The sequence below is a fragment of the Rattus norvegicus genome, chromosome 8 (genome assembly GCF_036323735.1).
Source record: "Rattus norvegicus strain BN/NHsdMcwi chromosome 8, GRCr8, whole genome shotgun sequence".
Lineage (NCBI taxonomy): Eukaryota > Metazoa > Chordata > Mammalia > Rodentia > Muridae > Rattus > Rattus norvegicus.
Genome location: NC_086026.1, coordinates 76,937,805 through 76,957,615, shown reverse-complemented (window position 1 = coordinate 76,957,615; position 19,811 = coordinate 76,937,805). Strand labels below are relative to the sequence as shown.

Genomic DNA, 19,811 nt, shown 5'->3' with positions numbered 1-19,811 from the left:
CTGCACAGCGGAGGCCCTTTTGGACCCCAAATTAGGCACAGACTGTACCCAAGCACCTGTTTTCACTGAGATCCTTTATTAAGCAGGGAAGCAAAGTTAAAGTTACTGCTCTCTGACTCAGGCAGAAAAACAGCAGCCAGTGTCCATGAAGCTGTAAGGAAAGATAAGGGGGAGGTCTGCATTGGAATGGGCTTGGGAGTGCTGGTATATTTTGTTGGTGTTTTTTACATAGGTGAACCAAAGGGGGCTTTTAACACTTGGATAACTGGACCTTGGTAGTCAGCCTCAGGAAGAGGAAGTGGCCAAGTAAGACCTTGGCGGTTAGCTTTAGGGATGTACTCTAACAGTTTATAGCAAGGCAGAGGGAATCAGGGAGAAGGGCAAGGCCTGTCAGAGCCACAGTCACCTCCTCCGTCTGTCCAGAGTCCCTGCTCCACATAGGAAAACCTAACATGGTACTGTACATGGGGAAACTTAGATGTGGTGCATAGAGACACCTTTAAGCAGGTAGACCCGGCTTTGAACATCAAAGCAGGAACTGGCCAGTGTTTCCCACCTCTTCCATACTTGGCCTCCTATAAGAAGAAAAGCCTTTCCAAAGTCTCCAAACCATACCATAGAACTTTCCAAAGTCTCCAAACCATACCATAGAACTTTCCAAAGTCTCCAAACCATACCATAGAACCTTGTCTGATTACTTTTGTGTCAACTGGACACAAGACTCGCCTAGGAAGAAAGAAACTTAACTGAGAAAACGCCTCTGTCGCATTAGTCTGTGAGCATTTTAAAACCTGATCCATGCGTGAGCCCAGCATACAATGGATGGAGCCACTGATGGGCAGATGGTCCTCTGTTGTTTAAGAGAGCGAGCAGAGTCAGTCATGGAGAGCAGGCAATGGCAGCATTCTTCTGTGGCCTCTGCTTCAGTTCCTGCCTCCAGGCTCCTCCTTTGAATTCCTTTCTTGACCTCCCTCAGTGTTAGACTACAACTTTCCTCCCCAAATTGCTTTTCGAAATGGTGTTTATCACAGATACAGTGAATTCAGTGATAAAAAATTGTTACAATACCTTCAAATGAAGAACGGTATATGTGACTATTGTATTCAGAACATTAATTTTAGATTAATAGCACATCAGGTACTTCCTAATACCTGTATGCCTTGTTTGCTTGCTTGCCTCCCCAGAAAGGTAATCCGAAAAGCTGCTCAGTTGTGTAGAGTTTCCCCTTGCTGCTGCCTCCATTAAAGCAGTGGTTCTGGGGGTCATGGCCTTCTTGGGTTACACATTAGATATTTACAGTAGCAAACTACATTTATGAAGTAGTAAAGAAATAATTTTATGGTTGGGGGGAGGTCATCACAACATGAGAAATTATATTAAAGGGTCAAAGCGTTAGGAAGCTTGAGAACCACTGCAAGACAGCTTCATGCACAGCTCTGTGTAATTAAAATGTCACACGTGAGTCACTTAGGCTTCAGTTAGAAACAGAAGTCAGTCCAGTAACGGACTGAATATGGCAGTTGGTCTAGAGACAAAGCCATAAGCAAAATACATCCTTTTTTTTTTTTTTTCTATTGTAGGAATTTTAAAGGATGGGAGAATGTGCTAGAAATAAGATAGGAAAAGCAGGGCTTGTTGAGAAAAAAAGAGAACAAAATTATTTTAGAGCAAAACACTGCAAAGCTCATAGAAAATGCTAACCTTAGGATGTGCATTTGGGCTGGTCCATAATAGGAATTACTATATGAATTATTATGGAACAGTTTGTGGATTCCAATATTGATATAATCAACTTATGTGTGCATATGTGAAGGGGTGTGCACATGTGCCCGTGAGTGTGTGCACGCCTGTAAAGGGAACCACCTTACTAACTGAGCCACCTCTCCAACCCCTAAGGTCAATATTCATTTGTGGAACATCCGTCTACCTGGCACTGTTTGAAGGTAGTCGTTATTCTCACAAAATTTGCATTCTAATTACACATACTAGGGATTGGCGTTTAAGTATTTTTAAATTTTTAGAGGGGAGAGTGAATTCTAGAACAATAAAAACTTCATAGCCCCACTCAGATTTTTTTTGATCTGGAAAGCACATAAAGAGGGACTACAACAAAGCAGGAGGATTACAGCCTCTCGAGTGGCCTCTGTGTAAACACACGCTTTACCCCGCTTTACATTAGCATCCTCCGCACCATTAACCGATCATTCACGGGATTGCTTTTAGTCATTTAATTATGCAAAGTATGCCTTTAATAATCATTTGCATAAAAGAACTAATTAAAACATTTTCCAAAGTAGTATCTGGGACGTTTGTCCTAACATGTCGAGCACAAAAATAAAGGAATCCGTGTGTAATTGTTGGAATCATTTAGTCCTAATCACAGTTAGCATATTAAAGCACCCAACACGTTCCTGCGGTCGGAAACTCCTTTTAATTTTTGTTAAGTCAGTGTTTCCCACATTCAATGAAGAAACTTTTGTTAATGTGACACCTTTTATTTTCAAGTTTTTATTTTTATTTCATGTGAAAGATGTTTATCTTTTGTGAAAGATGTGTCTCTTCATGTACTGTGTCTACATACAATGACCAGAAGAGGATAGATTGCCCAGAACTATGAGGCACCATGTGGATGCTGGAAAGTGAACTCAGGCCTGAACAGAACTGCAAGAATGGCAAGTGCTTTTCATCAAGAAACCATTTCTCCAGCCCCGAATGGCTTTTTGAGAAAGGGGGTGGGCGTGAGGAATACTATAGATTTCCAAGAGTCTTCCTTTTGGGTCTTTCTTGTTCCTTTGTCTTGTGGGCTACTACAAAGTAGTCTTTTTAGTCTCCTTGGAATGTCCTGAGTGTTGCTGCTGCCTGGTAGTTCCTCATTGAGTTTTTTGACTCAGATCAGCACCCAGCCTCTAGCTGCCAAGTTAGTTAGGGGAAGCCAGGCACAGAGAGATGGCCTTTCCTTGTGTAGTCCAATGTCTTCTAACCTAGCAGAGTGGGGCTGTACTCACCAAGCTGCTCTTTGGTTGAAAATATTCCCTAGATTTCTGCAGAAGAAAAGAACAAACATGGCAAGGGATAGAAGTTAGAAAAGGTAGGGAGAGTTTTAATCTCAAAATATTTCTTTTCTCCCTTTGTTTCTTGCCATTGCTGTGTATGGCTGTCAAAAGAACTCTGTCTTGTTTCTTCTTAGATTTTCTGATTTTGAAAGACTGTTAAGAATGCAGTTGGCTCTTTCTGAGCTACATATAATGGGGTTTTCGCCTCTTTGCTTAGTCTTAAAGTCTGAATACTCTAGTTTGGGGCCACAAAATACTTGCGTTACTAATGCTATTCACAGGCAGGCACACTACAGGATGTGGAGTCTCTGAGGAGAATCCAGGACCATGTGGCAGAACCAAGATCCCTTCTTCTAGGCTCCGAAGAAGCAGGGAGGTCCTGTGCCACATGGCGAGTGAGTAGCTAACTCATGTTCTGGGCCCTTAGTCAGGCTGTCTCTGAATCAGGGTGAGGATTGGAAGGGGGGAAGTCTAGAAAATCAAGTTATATTAGGTCTGGTAATTTCAGAAATTGTCAAAATTTCAGCCTCAAATGGGGAGCTTTATAAAATGGCATGGCCCCGACTGACAGTGCCCTTGCCCATGATAAACGAGAAGTTTTGGTAGTTGCGTTTGTTGACTTCTGACTGCACCAACCAGTGCTTCAGGATCTCTTCTGTACCACAGGCCCCAAGGAGCTGCCACGTGACTCCATCCATGATAATACAGAGAGCTCCTTGGAAGCAAGTGCTCTTCCAATAACTTGAGTCAAATTCAGGAAGGATTTTAGGGCTAGGCATGTGGTTTGGTGATAGAAAGGGCTTGCCTGGCATAAGCAAGGTCCTGGGTTCCATCTGTAGTACCACAAAAGTCACACCAAAGCATTTTAAACAGATAGCTGTGCCTGCAGGAGGCCTGTTCTGTGTCAGCATTCTCTGGGGACCTGTTAAGATCAGACAGTGAGCAATGAGTCTCTGCCACAAGCTGATTCTATCTCTGCTTCAAGGGTCTGCTGCTCAAATAAGCTCCATTGTGGTGGCTAAACTTTGTATGAGTTGTATGTTCACTCTGAGCCTTGCCCCTTCCCCACTGCTTTTATTACAAAGCAGGAAATTTAGGCCCAGAAAGTTTGAAGCCCATTAAGGGCAAATGTTCAACCAAGATCAAATTTCTTCCTCTTAGCCACTATGCTAATGCCTTCCCTAAATGTAATATTGAGTCTCACAAACCTTGGTTTTTTTTTTCCTTTTTCTCGTGTGTGTGTGTGTGTGTGTGTGTGTGTGTGTGTGTGTGTGAGAGAGAGAGAGAGAGAGAGAGAGAGAGAGAGAGAGAGAGATTTAGGATGTATAGCATGTTATTGCTTGTATATGAATATATGTTTTTGCATGTATGTGGGGATGCATACATGTATACACACACATGGTTATGTGGAGGCCTTTCCTACTTGGTTTTCATCACTGTGATAAAACACCATGAACAAAGCAACTTGGTGGAGGGGTTTATTTGGCAAACACATCACGATCACAATCCAACACTGAGAGAAGGCAAGACAGGAGCTCCACCAGAGCTCCTGTTGGGAAGAACTCAAATAGAGACAGTGGAGGAGTTCTGCTTGCTGGTTCATTCATTGTGGGGATCACTCGCTTTGTTTTGTATATAATCCTGACCCACCCACCTTGGGGGTAGTACAACTCACAGTGGGCTGGGAGACATTTTCTCAATCGATGTTTCCACTTTCTAGGTGACCCTAGTTTGCATCAGGTTGACAAATTTGAAGCAGCTCAAGGCCTGAAGTTGATAGTCAGGGTCCATCTTCCATCCATCTTCACCTCTTTCCCTCTGCACTCACTGAGGCATGCTCTTTCAGTCAGATCCGGAGTGTGCTATCCAGCTGGCCCTGGTGATCCTCTCTCAGCATCTCAGAGCTGCAATTATGGAAAGGCCACCATATCTACCTGCCCTTAGGAGGGTTTCGGGAGTTCTAAACTCTGATCTTCACACTATATGCTGAGTACTGAAACCGTCGAGCCATCTTCCAAACCCGGTCTCCATCTTGGGCCCCGTGTATACTTGCTTGGCATTGAAGAGGCTACCTGACTTTGGTGGCTTGTGGCTTTTTCTGAACTGGGTGTTGCAGCCATAAATATTTAGTCTAAGTGCCAGGACAACTCATCTCGAAAACAAAATAGAGGCTCTGCTTGTCTGTCTAACCTCCATGGGGTATGTTCCAGGGAGAGAGTGAGCTGGTAGTAGATGAAGGGGGCTAATAGAAATATGCTTTAGAGACATCTATGCAGCTAATAGAAATATGCTTTAAAGGCATCTATGCAGCTACCTAGAATGATGGTTTTCTTTTTTTTTTTTTTTTTTTTTTTGGTTCTTTTTTTCGGAGCTGGGGACCGAACCCAGGGCCTTGCGCTTCCTAGGTAAGCACTCTACCACTGAGCTAAATCCCCAGCCCCGAATGATGGTTTTCTAACCATGCTCTTAATTATGGTCTTATAGGAATGCTTGTATGATATGTAACTTATAAACCATGAAAAATAAAGCATGGAGAGGAGTACTTTGTTTTCCAGATGTAAAGCAAACACAATGGGCCCATCGTGGGAATAAATTCCTGTATTTTATAATTCCAGTGGAAAAATAGGTCTTTTACTATATAAATATGATGTAATAAAGGTAAACCTGTGTGGTGGCTAAGCTTCCTGAGAAAGACTGTTTTACCAGTAGGCTGGCTCACCTTTATACTTAACGGCTCCTCTGTTTCCGTTTTTATGGAGTCCATCTCCTCACAAATTCCATTGTTAAATTAGAGATTGTGTGAAGGCAGAGAGGTGGTTCAGCAGTTAGGAGCAGTCGTTGCTCTTGCCGAGGGCCCAGGTTTGGTTCCTAGCACCCACTTGATGATTTACAGCTGTTCTAAACTCTAGTTCAGGGACTTGGCGCCCCCTTCTGACTTCAGTGGGCACCAGGCATACACATGTTGGCACACATACACATGCCCGTAAAAGTCGACAGATAGAAACCAAGTGAGAGTCTGCCTACCTCAGGAAGTCATTTTCTGCCTATGGGATACAAGGTTGGAGCTGCTCAGGTAACTTGAGCAGGAGGTCACAGACATCAGGTGAATTATGGGTGTGTCCCCTTCATTCATAGGGTCACAGGACTTAGTACATTTCCTTTGCAATAAACTTACATCATATTTCTTCATCTTAGGGAAGATTTATGATTTGCCTTCTTCTTCCTAGTTTCCCTATTGGTTTACAAATTATGAGCAACTACTTCTTGTCTCATGTGTAAATATTTTTGTGTTTATCTTTTTGCAAAAGTATCAGCAGAATTTTTGTCGTACTTTTGTAATTTATGTATTTCAATTTCTCTCTCTCTCTCTCTGTGTGTGTGTGTGTGTGTGTGTGTGTGTGTGTGTGTGTACATGCATATGTGCATACAGCTACCACTGGAAGAGAGTGTCAGATCCCCCTGAATCTGGGGTTATAGGTGGTTGTCACTGCCCAGTGTGGTGCTTGGACCCTAACTCTGACCTTCTGCAAGAGCAGCAAGCATTCCTAACCATTGAGACCCTAATTTAGGTTTTGTTGTTGTTGTTAATGTAGCAAGCCAAATGTCTTACTCTTTTATACTTTCAGATTTTGCTCTCATGCTTAAAAAGACCTTCATTATCCTAATGTTATAAAATATTCAGACACATACTTCTCTGTTAATCATTTGATTCTGTTTTCAGTTCATGCTTTTATAAGTTAAGAAGACATAATAAATAATATAATAATAATATTACTGATATAATAAGACCACATAATTTATTAACTCGTTCTTCATTCCCACCCAGATCTGATGACATGTACCTGTTCTCCGCGAATGCTCTGCTCGTTCTCAGCTTGCTCTGTTTACTCACTGTGACTAGGCTGTTTTGATAAATCTGTAATTGACTGTGTCTTTCTGCCTCTTGTTGGGCCTCCACTGAGTAAAGCGTCAGAAGGTGAGGACTCTGGCCTCAGAACGGACATGACAAAAAAGCTGCAGCAAGAAGGAACTGCTTGATAATTGAATCCCAAGAACTAAGTGGGAGAGAAGCCGACAGTTACACATGCTAATGGGGGTGTGAGGGGAGAAGAGGACACAGGCCAGAAATTGGTTTAGACATGGTGACAGGGTGCAGGAAGAAGGACACATGGATTTGGTTTTTTGTTTAAATTCAAATCCATTAAAGCCTTCCTAACACAGAAGGGGCGGGGGTGTTCCTCCTCTTTGCCAATGGTAATGTAATTTTGGTCTTTGCATAAGTGTCCTGGGACCTCAATTCCCCGTCCGCACAGCAAATTCCCAGCACATGTGGTGTGGTAGAAACTCATGGCTTCCGGAGTTATTTCCTTTTGTTCTTAGTGTAGGGAAAATGACCAAGTGCATAGACTTTTTGCTCACAACCTCATGGCTGTGAGGCTACTTGCTTCTAATAGGTTTTCTTATTGCTCCAGGTGCTGCTGTTGGAAGCTTCTCACTCCTTGGGATCTTTTCAGGGAAACCAAAACTGAATAAACTGAGAATTTAGGTAAGTCTTTAAAAATATAAGGAAGGAAGGAAGGGAAGGAAAGGGAGGGAAAGGAGGGGAGAGAGGGAATAAAAAAATCCTCATTAACTGAGTCCTGGGGACAGAAGCATGTGTTGGTATCGTTCTCCGGAGCACTTCAGTGATGTCTCCTATACCTCCCTGTGGTGCTCACCAAGGTGTGCGTGCTGCGCTGGTATGCGGAGTACCTGGTCCTGCGCCTGCTTGCTGTTGAAGGCAAGGTTAGGTAGGCGAAAGGGATGGACAGTCAGCTGCGCCTTTCCCTGACCGGATCGTCCTAGTGAATCCCCATTCACCCGCATTGGGCCGCTTTGTGCCTATTTGGAGAGGGTGAAGATTGGAAGTGCTCTGTAAAGAACTAACCTGGAAACTCCCAGTAGCCCTTGATGTGGGAGTGAGTGGTTCCTGGGGTGTTTCTTCAGGGTCGGAGAAGGTGGCTGTTGAACGGGATGAGTAAACATGAATTCCAGGTAATAGGTTTTCCCTTGGCCCCCTGTCGGACAGCAAAGTCTCAAGTGGAGAGCATGAAAACTCTGGACTGAGGAACAGGGATGCACCTATAGATCCTGGGTTTGCTAAGGTTTAGTCTGACAGGGCAAATCTTGCCAGACAGTGTGAAATGAACCTGTCAGTGCCTCAGCCCTCAAGTAGTGTAATAGGCACCCACATGCTTCAGTTCTAGTTCTAACTGGCTGAAGACCTCGGGGCAGATCACGTCTACCTCTGTCAGACTCTGTCCTCATCTGTGAAATGTGTAGGATAGTCTAGGCTAATTGTTCATAGGCTCTGAGATTTTGGGGGACAGCAAACCCTTGTTCGGAGCTATTTACAGTATCTTTTCTGTGAAGATGAACAAGTCGATGGCTGTTGGACCTCAGGGGAATGCAGTTCACTTGTAGTTCTACTTCCTTTCTGGAATTTTTCATGGTAAAGGATTTTTTACAAAATAATACTATTCCCTGCTAGAATCATCTTACAAAAGAATGTGTGTTTTGATACCAGAAGATTAGGGGCAGGGTATGGTGGTGCACACACCTTTGATCCCAGGACTTGAGGCAGGCAGATCTCTCTGAGTTCAAAGTCAGCCTGGTCTGCAAAGGGAGTTCCAGGCAGACCGGAGCTATGCAGTGAGTCCCTACCTGTCTTTAGAGAGTACATAATTTAGTTTTCTAAAACTGACTGGCCTTTCCCAGCCTTTCCTCCTTTCTCTGAGAACCAGTGACCGTCAAGGAAGACTCAGGAGCAAGGGCCTGAGGGCTGACATTGGTAGGCCCTAGAGTAGATGCCCTAGAATGGTATCCTTTTTCCCAAACTGGAAACAAGGTGTAACCTATGTAGACTTGTCTGCATTCAGAAAATGCCCTTTCAGCTGACACTGTTAAACTAAGAGGGGTCAGAGGTCAATCCAGCATTAGGGGACTATTCTGTTGGGAGTCTAGGTAGAAATTCCTCATTTTAATAAACATAGAATTTCCTGTCATTAGCGGGGAGTGATCTACCATTAGCTTGACCCTGATCTACCAGTCTGATGAAAGGGCACAGTAGTTCCCTTCCCCGTGTGGCAGGCAGCTCTGGCCAGCTGTTGGATACATATGACTGTCAATTTCAGAATTGGGGAGGGCAGGTGCCAAGATCCTCAGGGAAGTGAGATTGACCCTCGGGCCCTAAAAAGTCAAGTGTGAAGAATTCAAGGCTGACTGTAGAGCAAGGGTCCAGCTGAGAGTTATGAAGCAGTGAGTTCTGAGTCAGATGTAAAAGGATCTCCTTGCTGTGATCTCCTGTGCTGTGCGCTGTGGATCGTGCATAGTACATTTCCATTGACTTCTCCTTGGGCTGTGGGGGGTGGTGGTGGTGGTGGTGGTGGTGGTGGTGGTGGTGGTGGTGTGTGTGTGTGTGTGTGTGTGTGTGTGTGTGTGTGTTGCACATGGAGAAGATAATGGCTGGGATTACTACTAGACAATGAAGTCCTGTGAGGGACAGACAGAATGCTCCCTGCTCCAGGAGGTTGCCCCCATCCTGTACTCCAGAGAGTCCTGTGGTGCTGTGTTGTCATGGTGGGTGTGGCAGATCAGTTTTGCATTTTTTCCTCGTGCAGTGATTTCTGGCTTATGTTTCTGCTACCAATTGCTTTGCAGAGAAACTCAGGGTGAAATTTGACAGTTTCACCTGGCTGTTTTCTGCCCTGTCACCTCAGCTCTTGGCTTGCTGCCTGTTCGTTATGCTTCAACTCTAAGGCTCAAGAATATTTACTTCCCTTTTCAGGGTTAAAAAAGGCTATATCAAGCAAGAGTATAGGGGTTGCCTTAAATATGTAGGAATCTGAGAGATTACCTGAACTTTTTGACATGTCTGAAAGTGTATATGCTAGGTAGGGCTTTTATTTTGACATGAACCAGAGAAAGGAAAATTGCTTTAAGGGAACCTCTGGACTCCATATTGGAATAAAATTTAATGAATGAACAATGAAACCAATCAATCACGTCCAGGAGCTTTTCAAAGAAGCAGGATGTTCTGGGTGGGATCTTATAGGGATGAATGGTTAAGGATTGGAGACAGCCACGCTTCTCAGAAATCAGTGTGGATTTCAAAGGGTCCTGTGTAAGCATGCAAGTGTATGTGCACGTATGAGAGGATCGAGATGCTGATGGATGTGGTGGGGAATGATAAATGGCTAGCTTAGTTTTCTATTTAACGGCTCATGATGTATTCTGTATTGGAGTGGCAATGCAATCTGTTAAATTTATCTCTGCTCACTATAGCTTCTAAGAAAAATATTTTAAAGGCTACCTTAAACCTACAAAACACCACCACCACATTGGTTTGGGCTCTCTGGGAAATTGGTAGTTTCCACTGCTGTTTAGGGGAGGATAGCCAATCTGCAAAAGTCAGAGTAGGACCAGTGTGAATACTTGGCGTTGTGTACCAATCACTTAAAGGCCATGATGTCGGCGGATAAGCCATTCCCATGCCACCTTTCTTTATTAGGATGAAATCAATTATGCACTTTTGTCTTCCCAGCATGCTCCATCAGCTGGTTTCTTTGGATTGTGTTTTCCTGGGACTTTGGCCACTCTGCTGTGCCCTACCATGGGCTGCCTGAGTGACTGAGTGTTTCCTAGGTCTGGATTTTAGCACCCGTGTTCAGATCCTTGCTCTGCTGCTGCAATGCATGTGGCAAAAGCAGCCACAGCTTTCAGAGTGCATCATTAAACTCATCGACGGGCTGGTTAGGTGTCTCAGTGGGAAAACACACACACACACACACACACACACACACACACACACACACACACACACACACATACACTATGGCATAGGCAAGCATACACACAATCTAAATCAATCAATATGAAATAAAAATAGAATACCCCACGGTTGAACAGGGTGTGCCATGTCCTTGAATTTGTGGCTAATTATGTGTGCCCGTTCTCCCCGCCCCCCCCCCCCAGTATAAAAATCCTAAGGAAGAACTCAAGATTTGATCATTTTCTAACAATTGATTGCATTTTATAGAACCAGTGACATTTTTCAATAGGTTATTTTTTGCTTGTATTTACATATTTTCCTTTGGAACATGAACCTTTCAAAAATAATTCAGTCTGCAGGGCTGGAAAAATGTCTCATGAGAGCCAGAGTTTCAACCCCCAACACCCACATGAAAAACCAGGTGTGGCAGTGCACAGGGAACCCCTGCACTAGGGAGGCAGAGACAGGTGGGTCCTGGAGCTCAGGGGCCCTGCCAACCTTCACATTCATGTGCAGACCCAGGAGCATGTACACACATGTCCAAACAAGAGATCACTCTTGTGCTCTGAGAGAGCTCTCTTGGGCTCTAAGATTTAGAAGATTCAAGTTGATCATGAGGGTTAGCTTTCCAAATCTATAAAAATAACTAGTATATTTGCAGAACTGAAAAGTGACTTTAAAAAACCACATTTTAACATCACCTATGATAGTAGCAATATCCTAGTAGCACTATTCCATTGATGAACATATTGACAAAAGTTGAGCAAAACTCCATTGCCAGGATGTAAAACGGCGATGTAAATAGGGCGTCTTAAAAATTAAGTTCAACCGTTGTATACAAATGGTTTTAAAAAGCAGGGCTGAAACAGATAGCTCAGCTGTTCACAGCATTTCCAGCTTATCCAGAGGACCCAACATCAGTTTCTAGCAGCCATGGCAGGTGGCTTACAACTGCCTGTCACCATTGTTTCAGGGGAACTGACATTCTTTTCTAACCTCCAAGCCATAGCACATACATGGGACACACACATGGATACACTTATGCACACACACACACACACACACACACACACACACACACACACACACACTAATTGGATCACAAAACACTCACATAGCTGAAGACATCTTGAGCTAAAAGCAACTAATTAAAGGCACCCACTTCTTGACATAATGTATACTGCTGACCTATATGAGAAAAAACAATAGTTATGGATTAATAGCAGATAAAACAATGAACAGAATAGAAAACCCAGAAACCTATGCATTTGTGGTCAACTGATTTTGACAATTGTGCCAGGACACACAGTAACAAGGGGGCAGTCTCTCCAGTAGTTGATCTTAGGACTAGTGAATATCAATATGCAAAACACAGAAATATGAAATCCAGCCTTTGCTGCCTGTCACATCAAAGGCCAGTCAGAAGTGCGTTAGGGACTGGAGGTGTAGATTAGTGGGTAGGGTGCTTTATAAGCATTTGAGATCTGGATTCAAGCCCTAGCCTTTCAGAACCAGTATTAAGGGACTTAAAGACTGAATCTGTAAAATGACTAGAAGAAAACACAAAGGAAGAGTTCTGAGCAGTGGGGTTTGGGATAGGAATCCCAAAGCAAAGATAAAAATAGCAGTAATAGACAAAGGAGGTTACAGCAGACCAAAGACAGCAGAAGAGCAATAAAAGACCTCAGAGCGCCAGCAAGATGTCGTGGGCAGTAAAAGCATTTGTCCTTGCAAAACTGACAGCCCGTGTTCAGTCCCCAAAACCTACTTAAAAGCTATATGTGGCATAGCACAACTGTAACCTCAGCACCTCTAAAGAGAGTGGGAAGAAGAGAGAGGAGACTTTCTCAGAAGCTCACAGACTAGATGGGCTGGAGCAGGTAGTGGAGTTGGGAAGAGCTCGCCCCAGCAGGTGCAGGAGAGAGAGCTGCCTTCTGCAAGTTGTCATCACATCCTCATATGCAGCCTGTGGCAGGCTCACGTACCTGCACTCACACATAGGTCCTTTGCAAACATACACTCACATGCTAATAATGAATAAATAGAGAAGAGGGGATAAAGTATGCAAAATAGATTAGAACCTACAAATCTTATTCAAAGGAGGCCGAATATATACTGCTCCTTCAAAAACCTCAAGTTCAATTCCTAGCACCCATATCAGCAGGCACACAACTGCCCAGTTCCAGAGAATTTGATTGACCCCTGCAGATACTGGGCTCATGTGTACCCTCATATATATAATTTAAAGTGAGAATAAAATCTGAAAACTGATGCAGAGGCAAAGGACCCAAATATAACATACAAAGAGTCAGGGTTGGGGATTTAGCTGAGTGGTAGAGCGCTTGCCTAGCAAGTGCAAGGCCCTGGGTTTGGTCCCCAGCTCCGGGAAAAAAAAAAAAAAGAAAAGAAAAAAAAACATACAAAGAGTCCACAAGAATATGTGTAAACACTCAAAACATTGAGTTTGAGAGAGGAAGAGATGGCTGGGAGGGAGTTCGCGACAGTTGTGAGCTAGGACTGTAAAGCAGTGAGAGCACCTATTAGTCAAGTGATGGAAGATGCTACTTGTTGTAGCGATACTGAGAAAAGGGGAGCCTTTCGAATGGGAATGTAAGCTAGCAAGACCTTATGGAGGATGGTGGAGAAGTCCCTCAGAACCTCCAGAGTATCCCACAGGACCCATCAGTCCCACAGCTGAGTATGTGTCAGAAGTGAATGGAATAGCATGAGGGGATCTGCATACCCACGTGGATTTTGTTGTTGTTTTTAGTTTCTGTTTTTGTTTTATTATTTGCGTCTCTGTACATGAACACTACAGTGCATGGGTTGAAGTCAGTGGATAGCTTTCAGGAGTCAGTTCTCTCCTTCAACTGTGGGTTCAGGGACTCGAACTCAGGGCATTAGGTTTTTATGGAATGTGCCTTTCCCCACTGAGCCTTCTTGATGAGCAGGCATTATTATTCCTAAGAGACACTGTGTGTGTGTGTGTGTGTGTGTGTGTGTGGTGTGTGTTATCATTTAACAAGTGAACTAAGAAAATGAGCTACGTGTACACAGTGGCATTCTTCTCCAACCTGAAGTCGGTAATCTTGTCTTTCTACAACTTGAGTAAATCTAGAGAATGTTGCCTTAAATAAAAAGGCATAGAAGGAAAAAAATTACAGAGTCTATGAATGTTGAGTTTAAAAAGTTTAACGATGGCCGGCAGCCGTTGTGGGCTGGGAAGCTGTGATTAGTAGTAAAGGATTCCGAGATCTCTCACAGTACGATAGCCATGTTAATGATGTGCCCTTGGAAACTGATAAAAGAATTTGTGTTCTTACCACACACAAAAACATGGGAGGTAGTACATGTTGGCTATCTCAATGTAACCATTTTGTAATATAAGTCAAATTATTACAGGCAAATTGCTAAAATCAGGAAGCATTTCTGAAAGCTGGTGAAAAGTATTGGTGTTGTGGGCTGCATAGGCCTGTGGTGCCAACAGTCAGGGCCCCACGTGGTCCATCTCAGAAGCAATTGCTTCTTTTTACAAATATTGCTTGTGTGATTTGTGATTCTCATGCATATATAGCATGCTGTATCTCTTTTTACATTTTTAGTGTCTGTCTATCTGTCTGTCTGAAATGCCACATGGGTGGATGCAAGGGCCTATGTGTGCATTGACAGTCAACTTCAGGTGTTTCCCACCTCACCTCACAGGATCTCTCTCAGTTTGGAGCTCAGTGATTCAGCTGACCAGTGGGCTCCAGAGATAGCCTATTGCTACCTCCAGCACTGGGATTAGAACTATGGGCCACTGAATTACACCTGAGTGTAATTATTGTCTTGGAGTCCTAGCAAGTTTTCAGTTTCCGAGATTTACTTCTGAATACGCTCTCCCTTTCATGCTCTTTCTGATTTTGGCTGGCTGGTTCAATTCAGTTGTTCCAGCTCAAACTCCTCTCCAAGCTGATTGATTCAATCTGGCTTCTCTCAGCTTCTCCTGAATTGCACTGTTTGGCCTCAAACTAATTCTAGCTAGCTCCTTCTCCTTCTCTAGCCCATTGCGGCTAGCTTGTTCTCTTCAACCTGTCTCTGTAAAACTCACCTGGGGTGCCTCCTCTCCTCAGCACTGCTGTCTCTTAAGTAGCTTCCCTTTCCTCTCTCTTCCCATGAGAGTTGGGAATATCTTATTCTGTCAGATCGTTCTCTGATTCATCACTTTCTCTGCCCCTCAATTAGACATCACTTTCAAACATGGGTCCTGCCTTCTACAAACTATCTCTACCTTCATTGCTTGGGACTAATGTAGGCTTAGAGTTTTCATAACCCTCTTTTTAATAAGAGTTCATAAATGCTTCAACCACCCTTTGAGCCCACCAACAAAAGGTAGGGGAAAAGACGGTTAATAGGACATAGGGGACGTGGCCCTGTTTAGAAGTAATTCTTTGGGGATGATACTAATCTTTGTTGTCAAAATAGCAGTAGTGTCACCCAAAACATCAAATATGACTTAATAGTGACAGTTTAGTCCAATCGGCGAATACCAAACCTGAATCAGTAGCAGCAGCTCAGAAGAAACCACACGTCCCCTCTGAATCAGCATAAGTCCACAGATGTGGCAAGAAACAACCGGAATACCATGAGAAGGTTTTGACTGTCTCTCGAGAAGCCATGACGAGCCAAGATTTCCGGAGGCCAGCAAAGCCTTGCAAGGCAAACCAATGCAAGAGTGTTATCAGCTGAGCCATACCACAATTAGAAACAGGTTTTTCCAGGAAACAACATAATCTCAGGGTTCACGGTGTGACGAAATAGCTTACAAGGGGCCACCACATCTGGCTTTTCACATGGGTTCTTGGGGTAAACGCCCAGCAAACATTTCCCCAGCTCCTCCCTGTGTCAGTTTCAAGGGCTGTTTCTGGTGTCTTGTAGTCCCTAGTCAGCTCATTCCCATTCTTTCTTCTGCTTGTGGCTGGTTGGTGCTTCCGGGCTTCCCTGTCTCCTATGAGTCTTGGCTTTGTCTTCTCTATGCTGTTCCTTTGTTAACACCAACCCACCCCTATCAAATTTTCAGTTTTAGGCAGTGATATCTTTAATTTTATATTCTCAGGATTGGCGATACACACACAGTCCAGGTTGACAGTTTTGTTAGGTTTTTGTTGGTAATAGTGAGTGAATCTTTATGTGCTTAGCAAACCCTCTACCGCTGAGCCATACGTATCCCTTTTCCTTCCCGTTCTTTTGTTTAATTGCAGATGTTTAATTTACAGCCTGTATGATTTAGCTCTTGGTTCTAAGTGTTAGGAGCCAGTAAGCACTATTTGATATAATTAAGTAAATAAATACTGTCTCCATCCAAGCATGCTCGGGGGGTAGTCTAACGCCTTTGCCCTTCAGTGGAGCTTGGCTACATCGAGCTTTTACACTGCACCAACAATCTTGCAGTCTGAAGTTTCTTAAGCTTTGTCCCCATCTTCTCTCAGAGCAAACCACTCTGCTTCTGAATTCCCCCAGTGCTGGCACTGGGGGAATGTTTGTTCAAGCACGCCACTGAGCAAGTGCTGGTATTAGGGAAAAGCTCCTTCCCACACTGGGTGACAGTTCAGGACTGGTGTGTGGGCGGGAGCAGGAATCCTATGCTGAAAATTCACCACAGTTTATTGGGAGCCTGATACATACCCAGGTCTTGGAAGCCTGGTATCTGTTGAAATCCTCACAGCAGCCCTGCAGAACAGGTGTGTCCATTTTCACATACACGCATGGAGAGGCATGGCAGAGTGACCTATGAGAACCCTGGGCTGAATTGTTTCTCGGATTCTGGGGCAGGCTGGGCATGGTGGCTTGCTGTGACTCCAGAGGCTGGAAATGCCTGCTTCCCTGCCCATGGTCTGTTAGCTATTATACTTTCCTCAGCTGCTGTCCTCACCTGCCCGTCCAGCCCCACACAGCTTCTCAGGCTTGTGATGCTGAGCTCCCTTTACAGAATCCTGCTCTGGCTTGGGCTTGGGGCACATCCATTCCTACCCTGTTGCTGTGCTGAATTTGAGCTGAGAGGAAGGCCACCCACCCTCCCTCCTGGTACGTGGCAAAAGGGCTTTGTCAGTAGTCAGTTGTTTCCAGGACTAGCCTCCCAGCCTTCCCGCACCCCCACCTGCCGCCATGCTGCTTTGAACCCAGCTTCAAGCTTTTCTAGGTTGATAGTTGGGACAGAGTCTAAAATGCCTTTGTCAGAAGAAGGAAATTTATGGCGTTTAAAGTCCTTTTTTACTACCTGATATACATAAGCCCCAAACACACCATAATTTCTTTAGTTTACTGACTTCAGAGAGATGAGGAATGGTTCAGTCTCCTGCTGAATGCCTGACTCTTGGTGCCTAGGTTGTCCAGGACTCTCTGCTGGGCATCTGACAGCAGGCTGGTGAGCTCCACACTCAAATCGAGAACGAGGCCTGGCCTCAGAGGGTGGGGTGGTGTGAAGCGTCCTCTCTTGTATGTGCTCACAAACACACTGCAGAGGAGCAATGGGGTCTGTGAGTGACAGTGAGCAGGAGGTAGTAGTAGGTTTCCGGAAGAGAGAGGCTTCTGTGGTTTGCAAGTCTGAGTTTCGGTGCATCAAACAGCGTGGGTATCAGTCTCCACCTGGAATGGAGTCCTGAAGTGGGCTGTTCAGGTCTGTCTGGACAAGGACATACTGCCACTGCAGCATGATTTCAGTGTGATGTGGCCAAGCCTCGACTGGGGTAAACTTCTAAAGACCGTACGCAGAGCAAATATCCCTTCTCGACAAGTATCACATGTAAGAATTGCTTGGGGGAACTGGGAAGATGGCTAAGTAGTGACAGGACTTTCTCTGCATTGAGAATTTCCAGTGCCCAGCCAAAAGCATGGCTCCATGAGCCTGTAAACTGGGGTGGCTGTCCAGCTAGACTACCTGAAAAGCAGTAAGGGGTAGGCTCAACGAGAGACCCTGACTCAAGAGGAAAAGGTTGGAAGTAAGAGTAGGCCATCCAAAGCCTTCCTCTGACCGTCATAGCACACACAGGCAAGTCCACTCACACACACACACACACACACACACACACGCGCGCGCGCGCGCGCGCGCATATACTACATATCTGTAGGTGTGTGTATATTGGGGGTGGGGTGTTTCACTAAAACCTTAGTTTAATCATAGCCCACGTGCTTTAATTTGGTATTTATGTAGATGCTCGGTTGGCTCATACTTTGACTAGTGGAACCTAATTCAAGACAACTCCCACTTTCTTTGAAATGGCTCTGGCATGCTTTGTGTCTGTCTCTCCTCCAGCTCTGACAGTGTTACAGACTTCAGTATCTATCCTATTTTGCACTAGCCTTGAATTTGCCATGTCTCCAAGGACTCTGTCCCTTTAGGTGTTTGGAGGGTACATGTGGAGAAACTAGGCACATTGATCGCTGTGGGTCTTCCCGGCAGACACAACTAGAGACTGTATATGAATGTATGACCAGGTTATTAGTTCACAAGGAAATCCAGTATGTAAGGTTTTTATACAGCTTCATTAGCCCCCATTCTTTCTTCTGGGTGCGATCCCAGCTATCGTGAGACCATAGGTATTTTAATCTGCTTTACCTCATGCTCCCTACACAGTGGTCTTCATTGGAAGATACTGGAAAAACGGCTTTGGTTTTATTTTCCATTCTCAGAAATTCCTATTAGTACTTAAATGGCTAGTTTATTTTATTCTGTGTATATGCATCTGTGTGTATGTGTGTGTTTGTGTTCATGGCTGTGGGTATACTTGGAGGCCAGAGGACAACTTCAGGCTTTGTACCTCAGATGCCACCCACCTTGCTTTTTAGAAACTGAGTCAGTAGCCTGGAGCTTGCCCAGTAGGCTAAGCTCTCTGAGCAGAGAATCCATAGCAGAAGGGGTGGGGGAGTTCCTTGAGGCCTCTTCAGTAAGCAAGGGACTGTCATTAGTCCACTGGCCTTCGGATAGGACCCCTTCCTCAGTTCTCTACCTTAGGTACCAGCACCTTGAGAGTTAGGTTTTATTGTATGAATTTGGGGGCCAAAATCAGTAGCAGGAGGTATAATGTTTACACCATCCTTCTCCTGTTTACCCTATCCCACAGGGTCCCTTGGGTAGCAATTGAAAGCATTACTGGTTTTTACTTGGAGAACTCATACATATGCAAATGCACATGTGCTCTGTCTGCTGCTCCCTTCCTAGGTGGACGCTAGCACGCAGCACACACATTTCTTCCCTTGCTTTTCTGTTTTTGGTTTTTCCTTCTTTCCATGGGTCCTGGTTCTTATCCCACAGCCCCATGTGGGGCTCATCAGCCTTCACTCCCTGCAGCTCTCCCGCCGTCCATTCTGTACGTTTGCTCTGCGTTGTCTGGCCTGCGTCCTGTGGGTGGACATCTGGGTTGCTTCTATCTTGTACTGTTCCAAATAGTCTGTGGCAACAGCCTTGGGCACTCTCCAGCTTTTTCTTTCTCCTTTTGTAGTCTCATGGTAGTCAACTGTGTGTGTTTCCTTGAGAGCGAGAAGGATCTCAGCGGACTGTAAGACTGCGCGGTTTGGGTGCAAGAGAAATATTAGGGTGATGGAGTATTGCTTGGGGGAAACAGAAGACTGTGCCAATGGTGCAGACATTGTGTTCTTAACAGGAGTGAATCAGGCTTTCAGGAAGGTTGGCTAGATCAGTGTCCTGTGTTGACAGGCACAGACAGTGGATTCTGTGCTGCAGGCTTAGAGTTAGCGACCTGTTTCCTGAAAGGACTAGAATGTAAGTATTTTAGGTTACTGTCTAGGCTGCAACCACACAGCCCTGCTGTTGGAACACAGAAAACAATTGAAGACAGTTCATATAGGGGTCTGGCCATATTCCAAATAAACGTGATGCTTGGGGCTTAAAATGCAAATTTGCTATAATTTGTATGCATCATGAAATATTCTTAAAGGTATTCTTTCCATCA

At 44.5% G+C, this 19,811-nt stretch overlaps 1 protein-coding gene across 9 annotated transcripts in view; it reads left to right on the top strand.

Moving 5' to 3' along the window:
• Tln2 (talin 2) overlaps window positions 1-19,811 on the top strand; it is a 421,250-nt gene that overhangs the window by 175,746 nt on the left and 225,693 nt on the right. For 7 of the 9 annotated variants that reach the window (NM_001419941.1, XM_063265537.1, XM_017596083.2 and 4 more), the window contains one exon: window positions 7,526-7,599. The exons of the other annotated variants lie outside the window; for them this stretch is intronic. The gene's annotated coding sequence lies outside the window, so the exon portion shown is untranslated. The remainder of the gene's footprint in view (window positions 1-7,525; window positions 7,600-19,811) is intronic. 9 annotated transcript variants of the gene reach the window in all.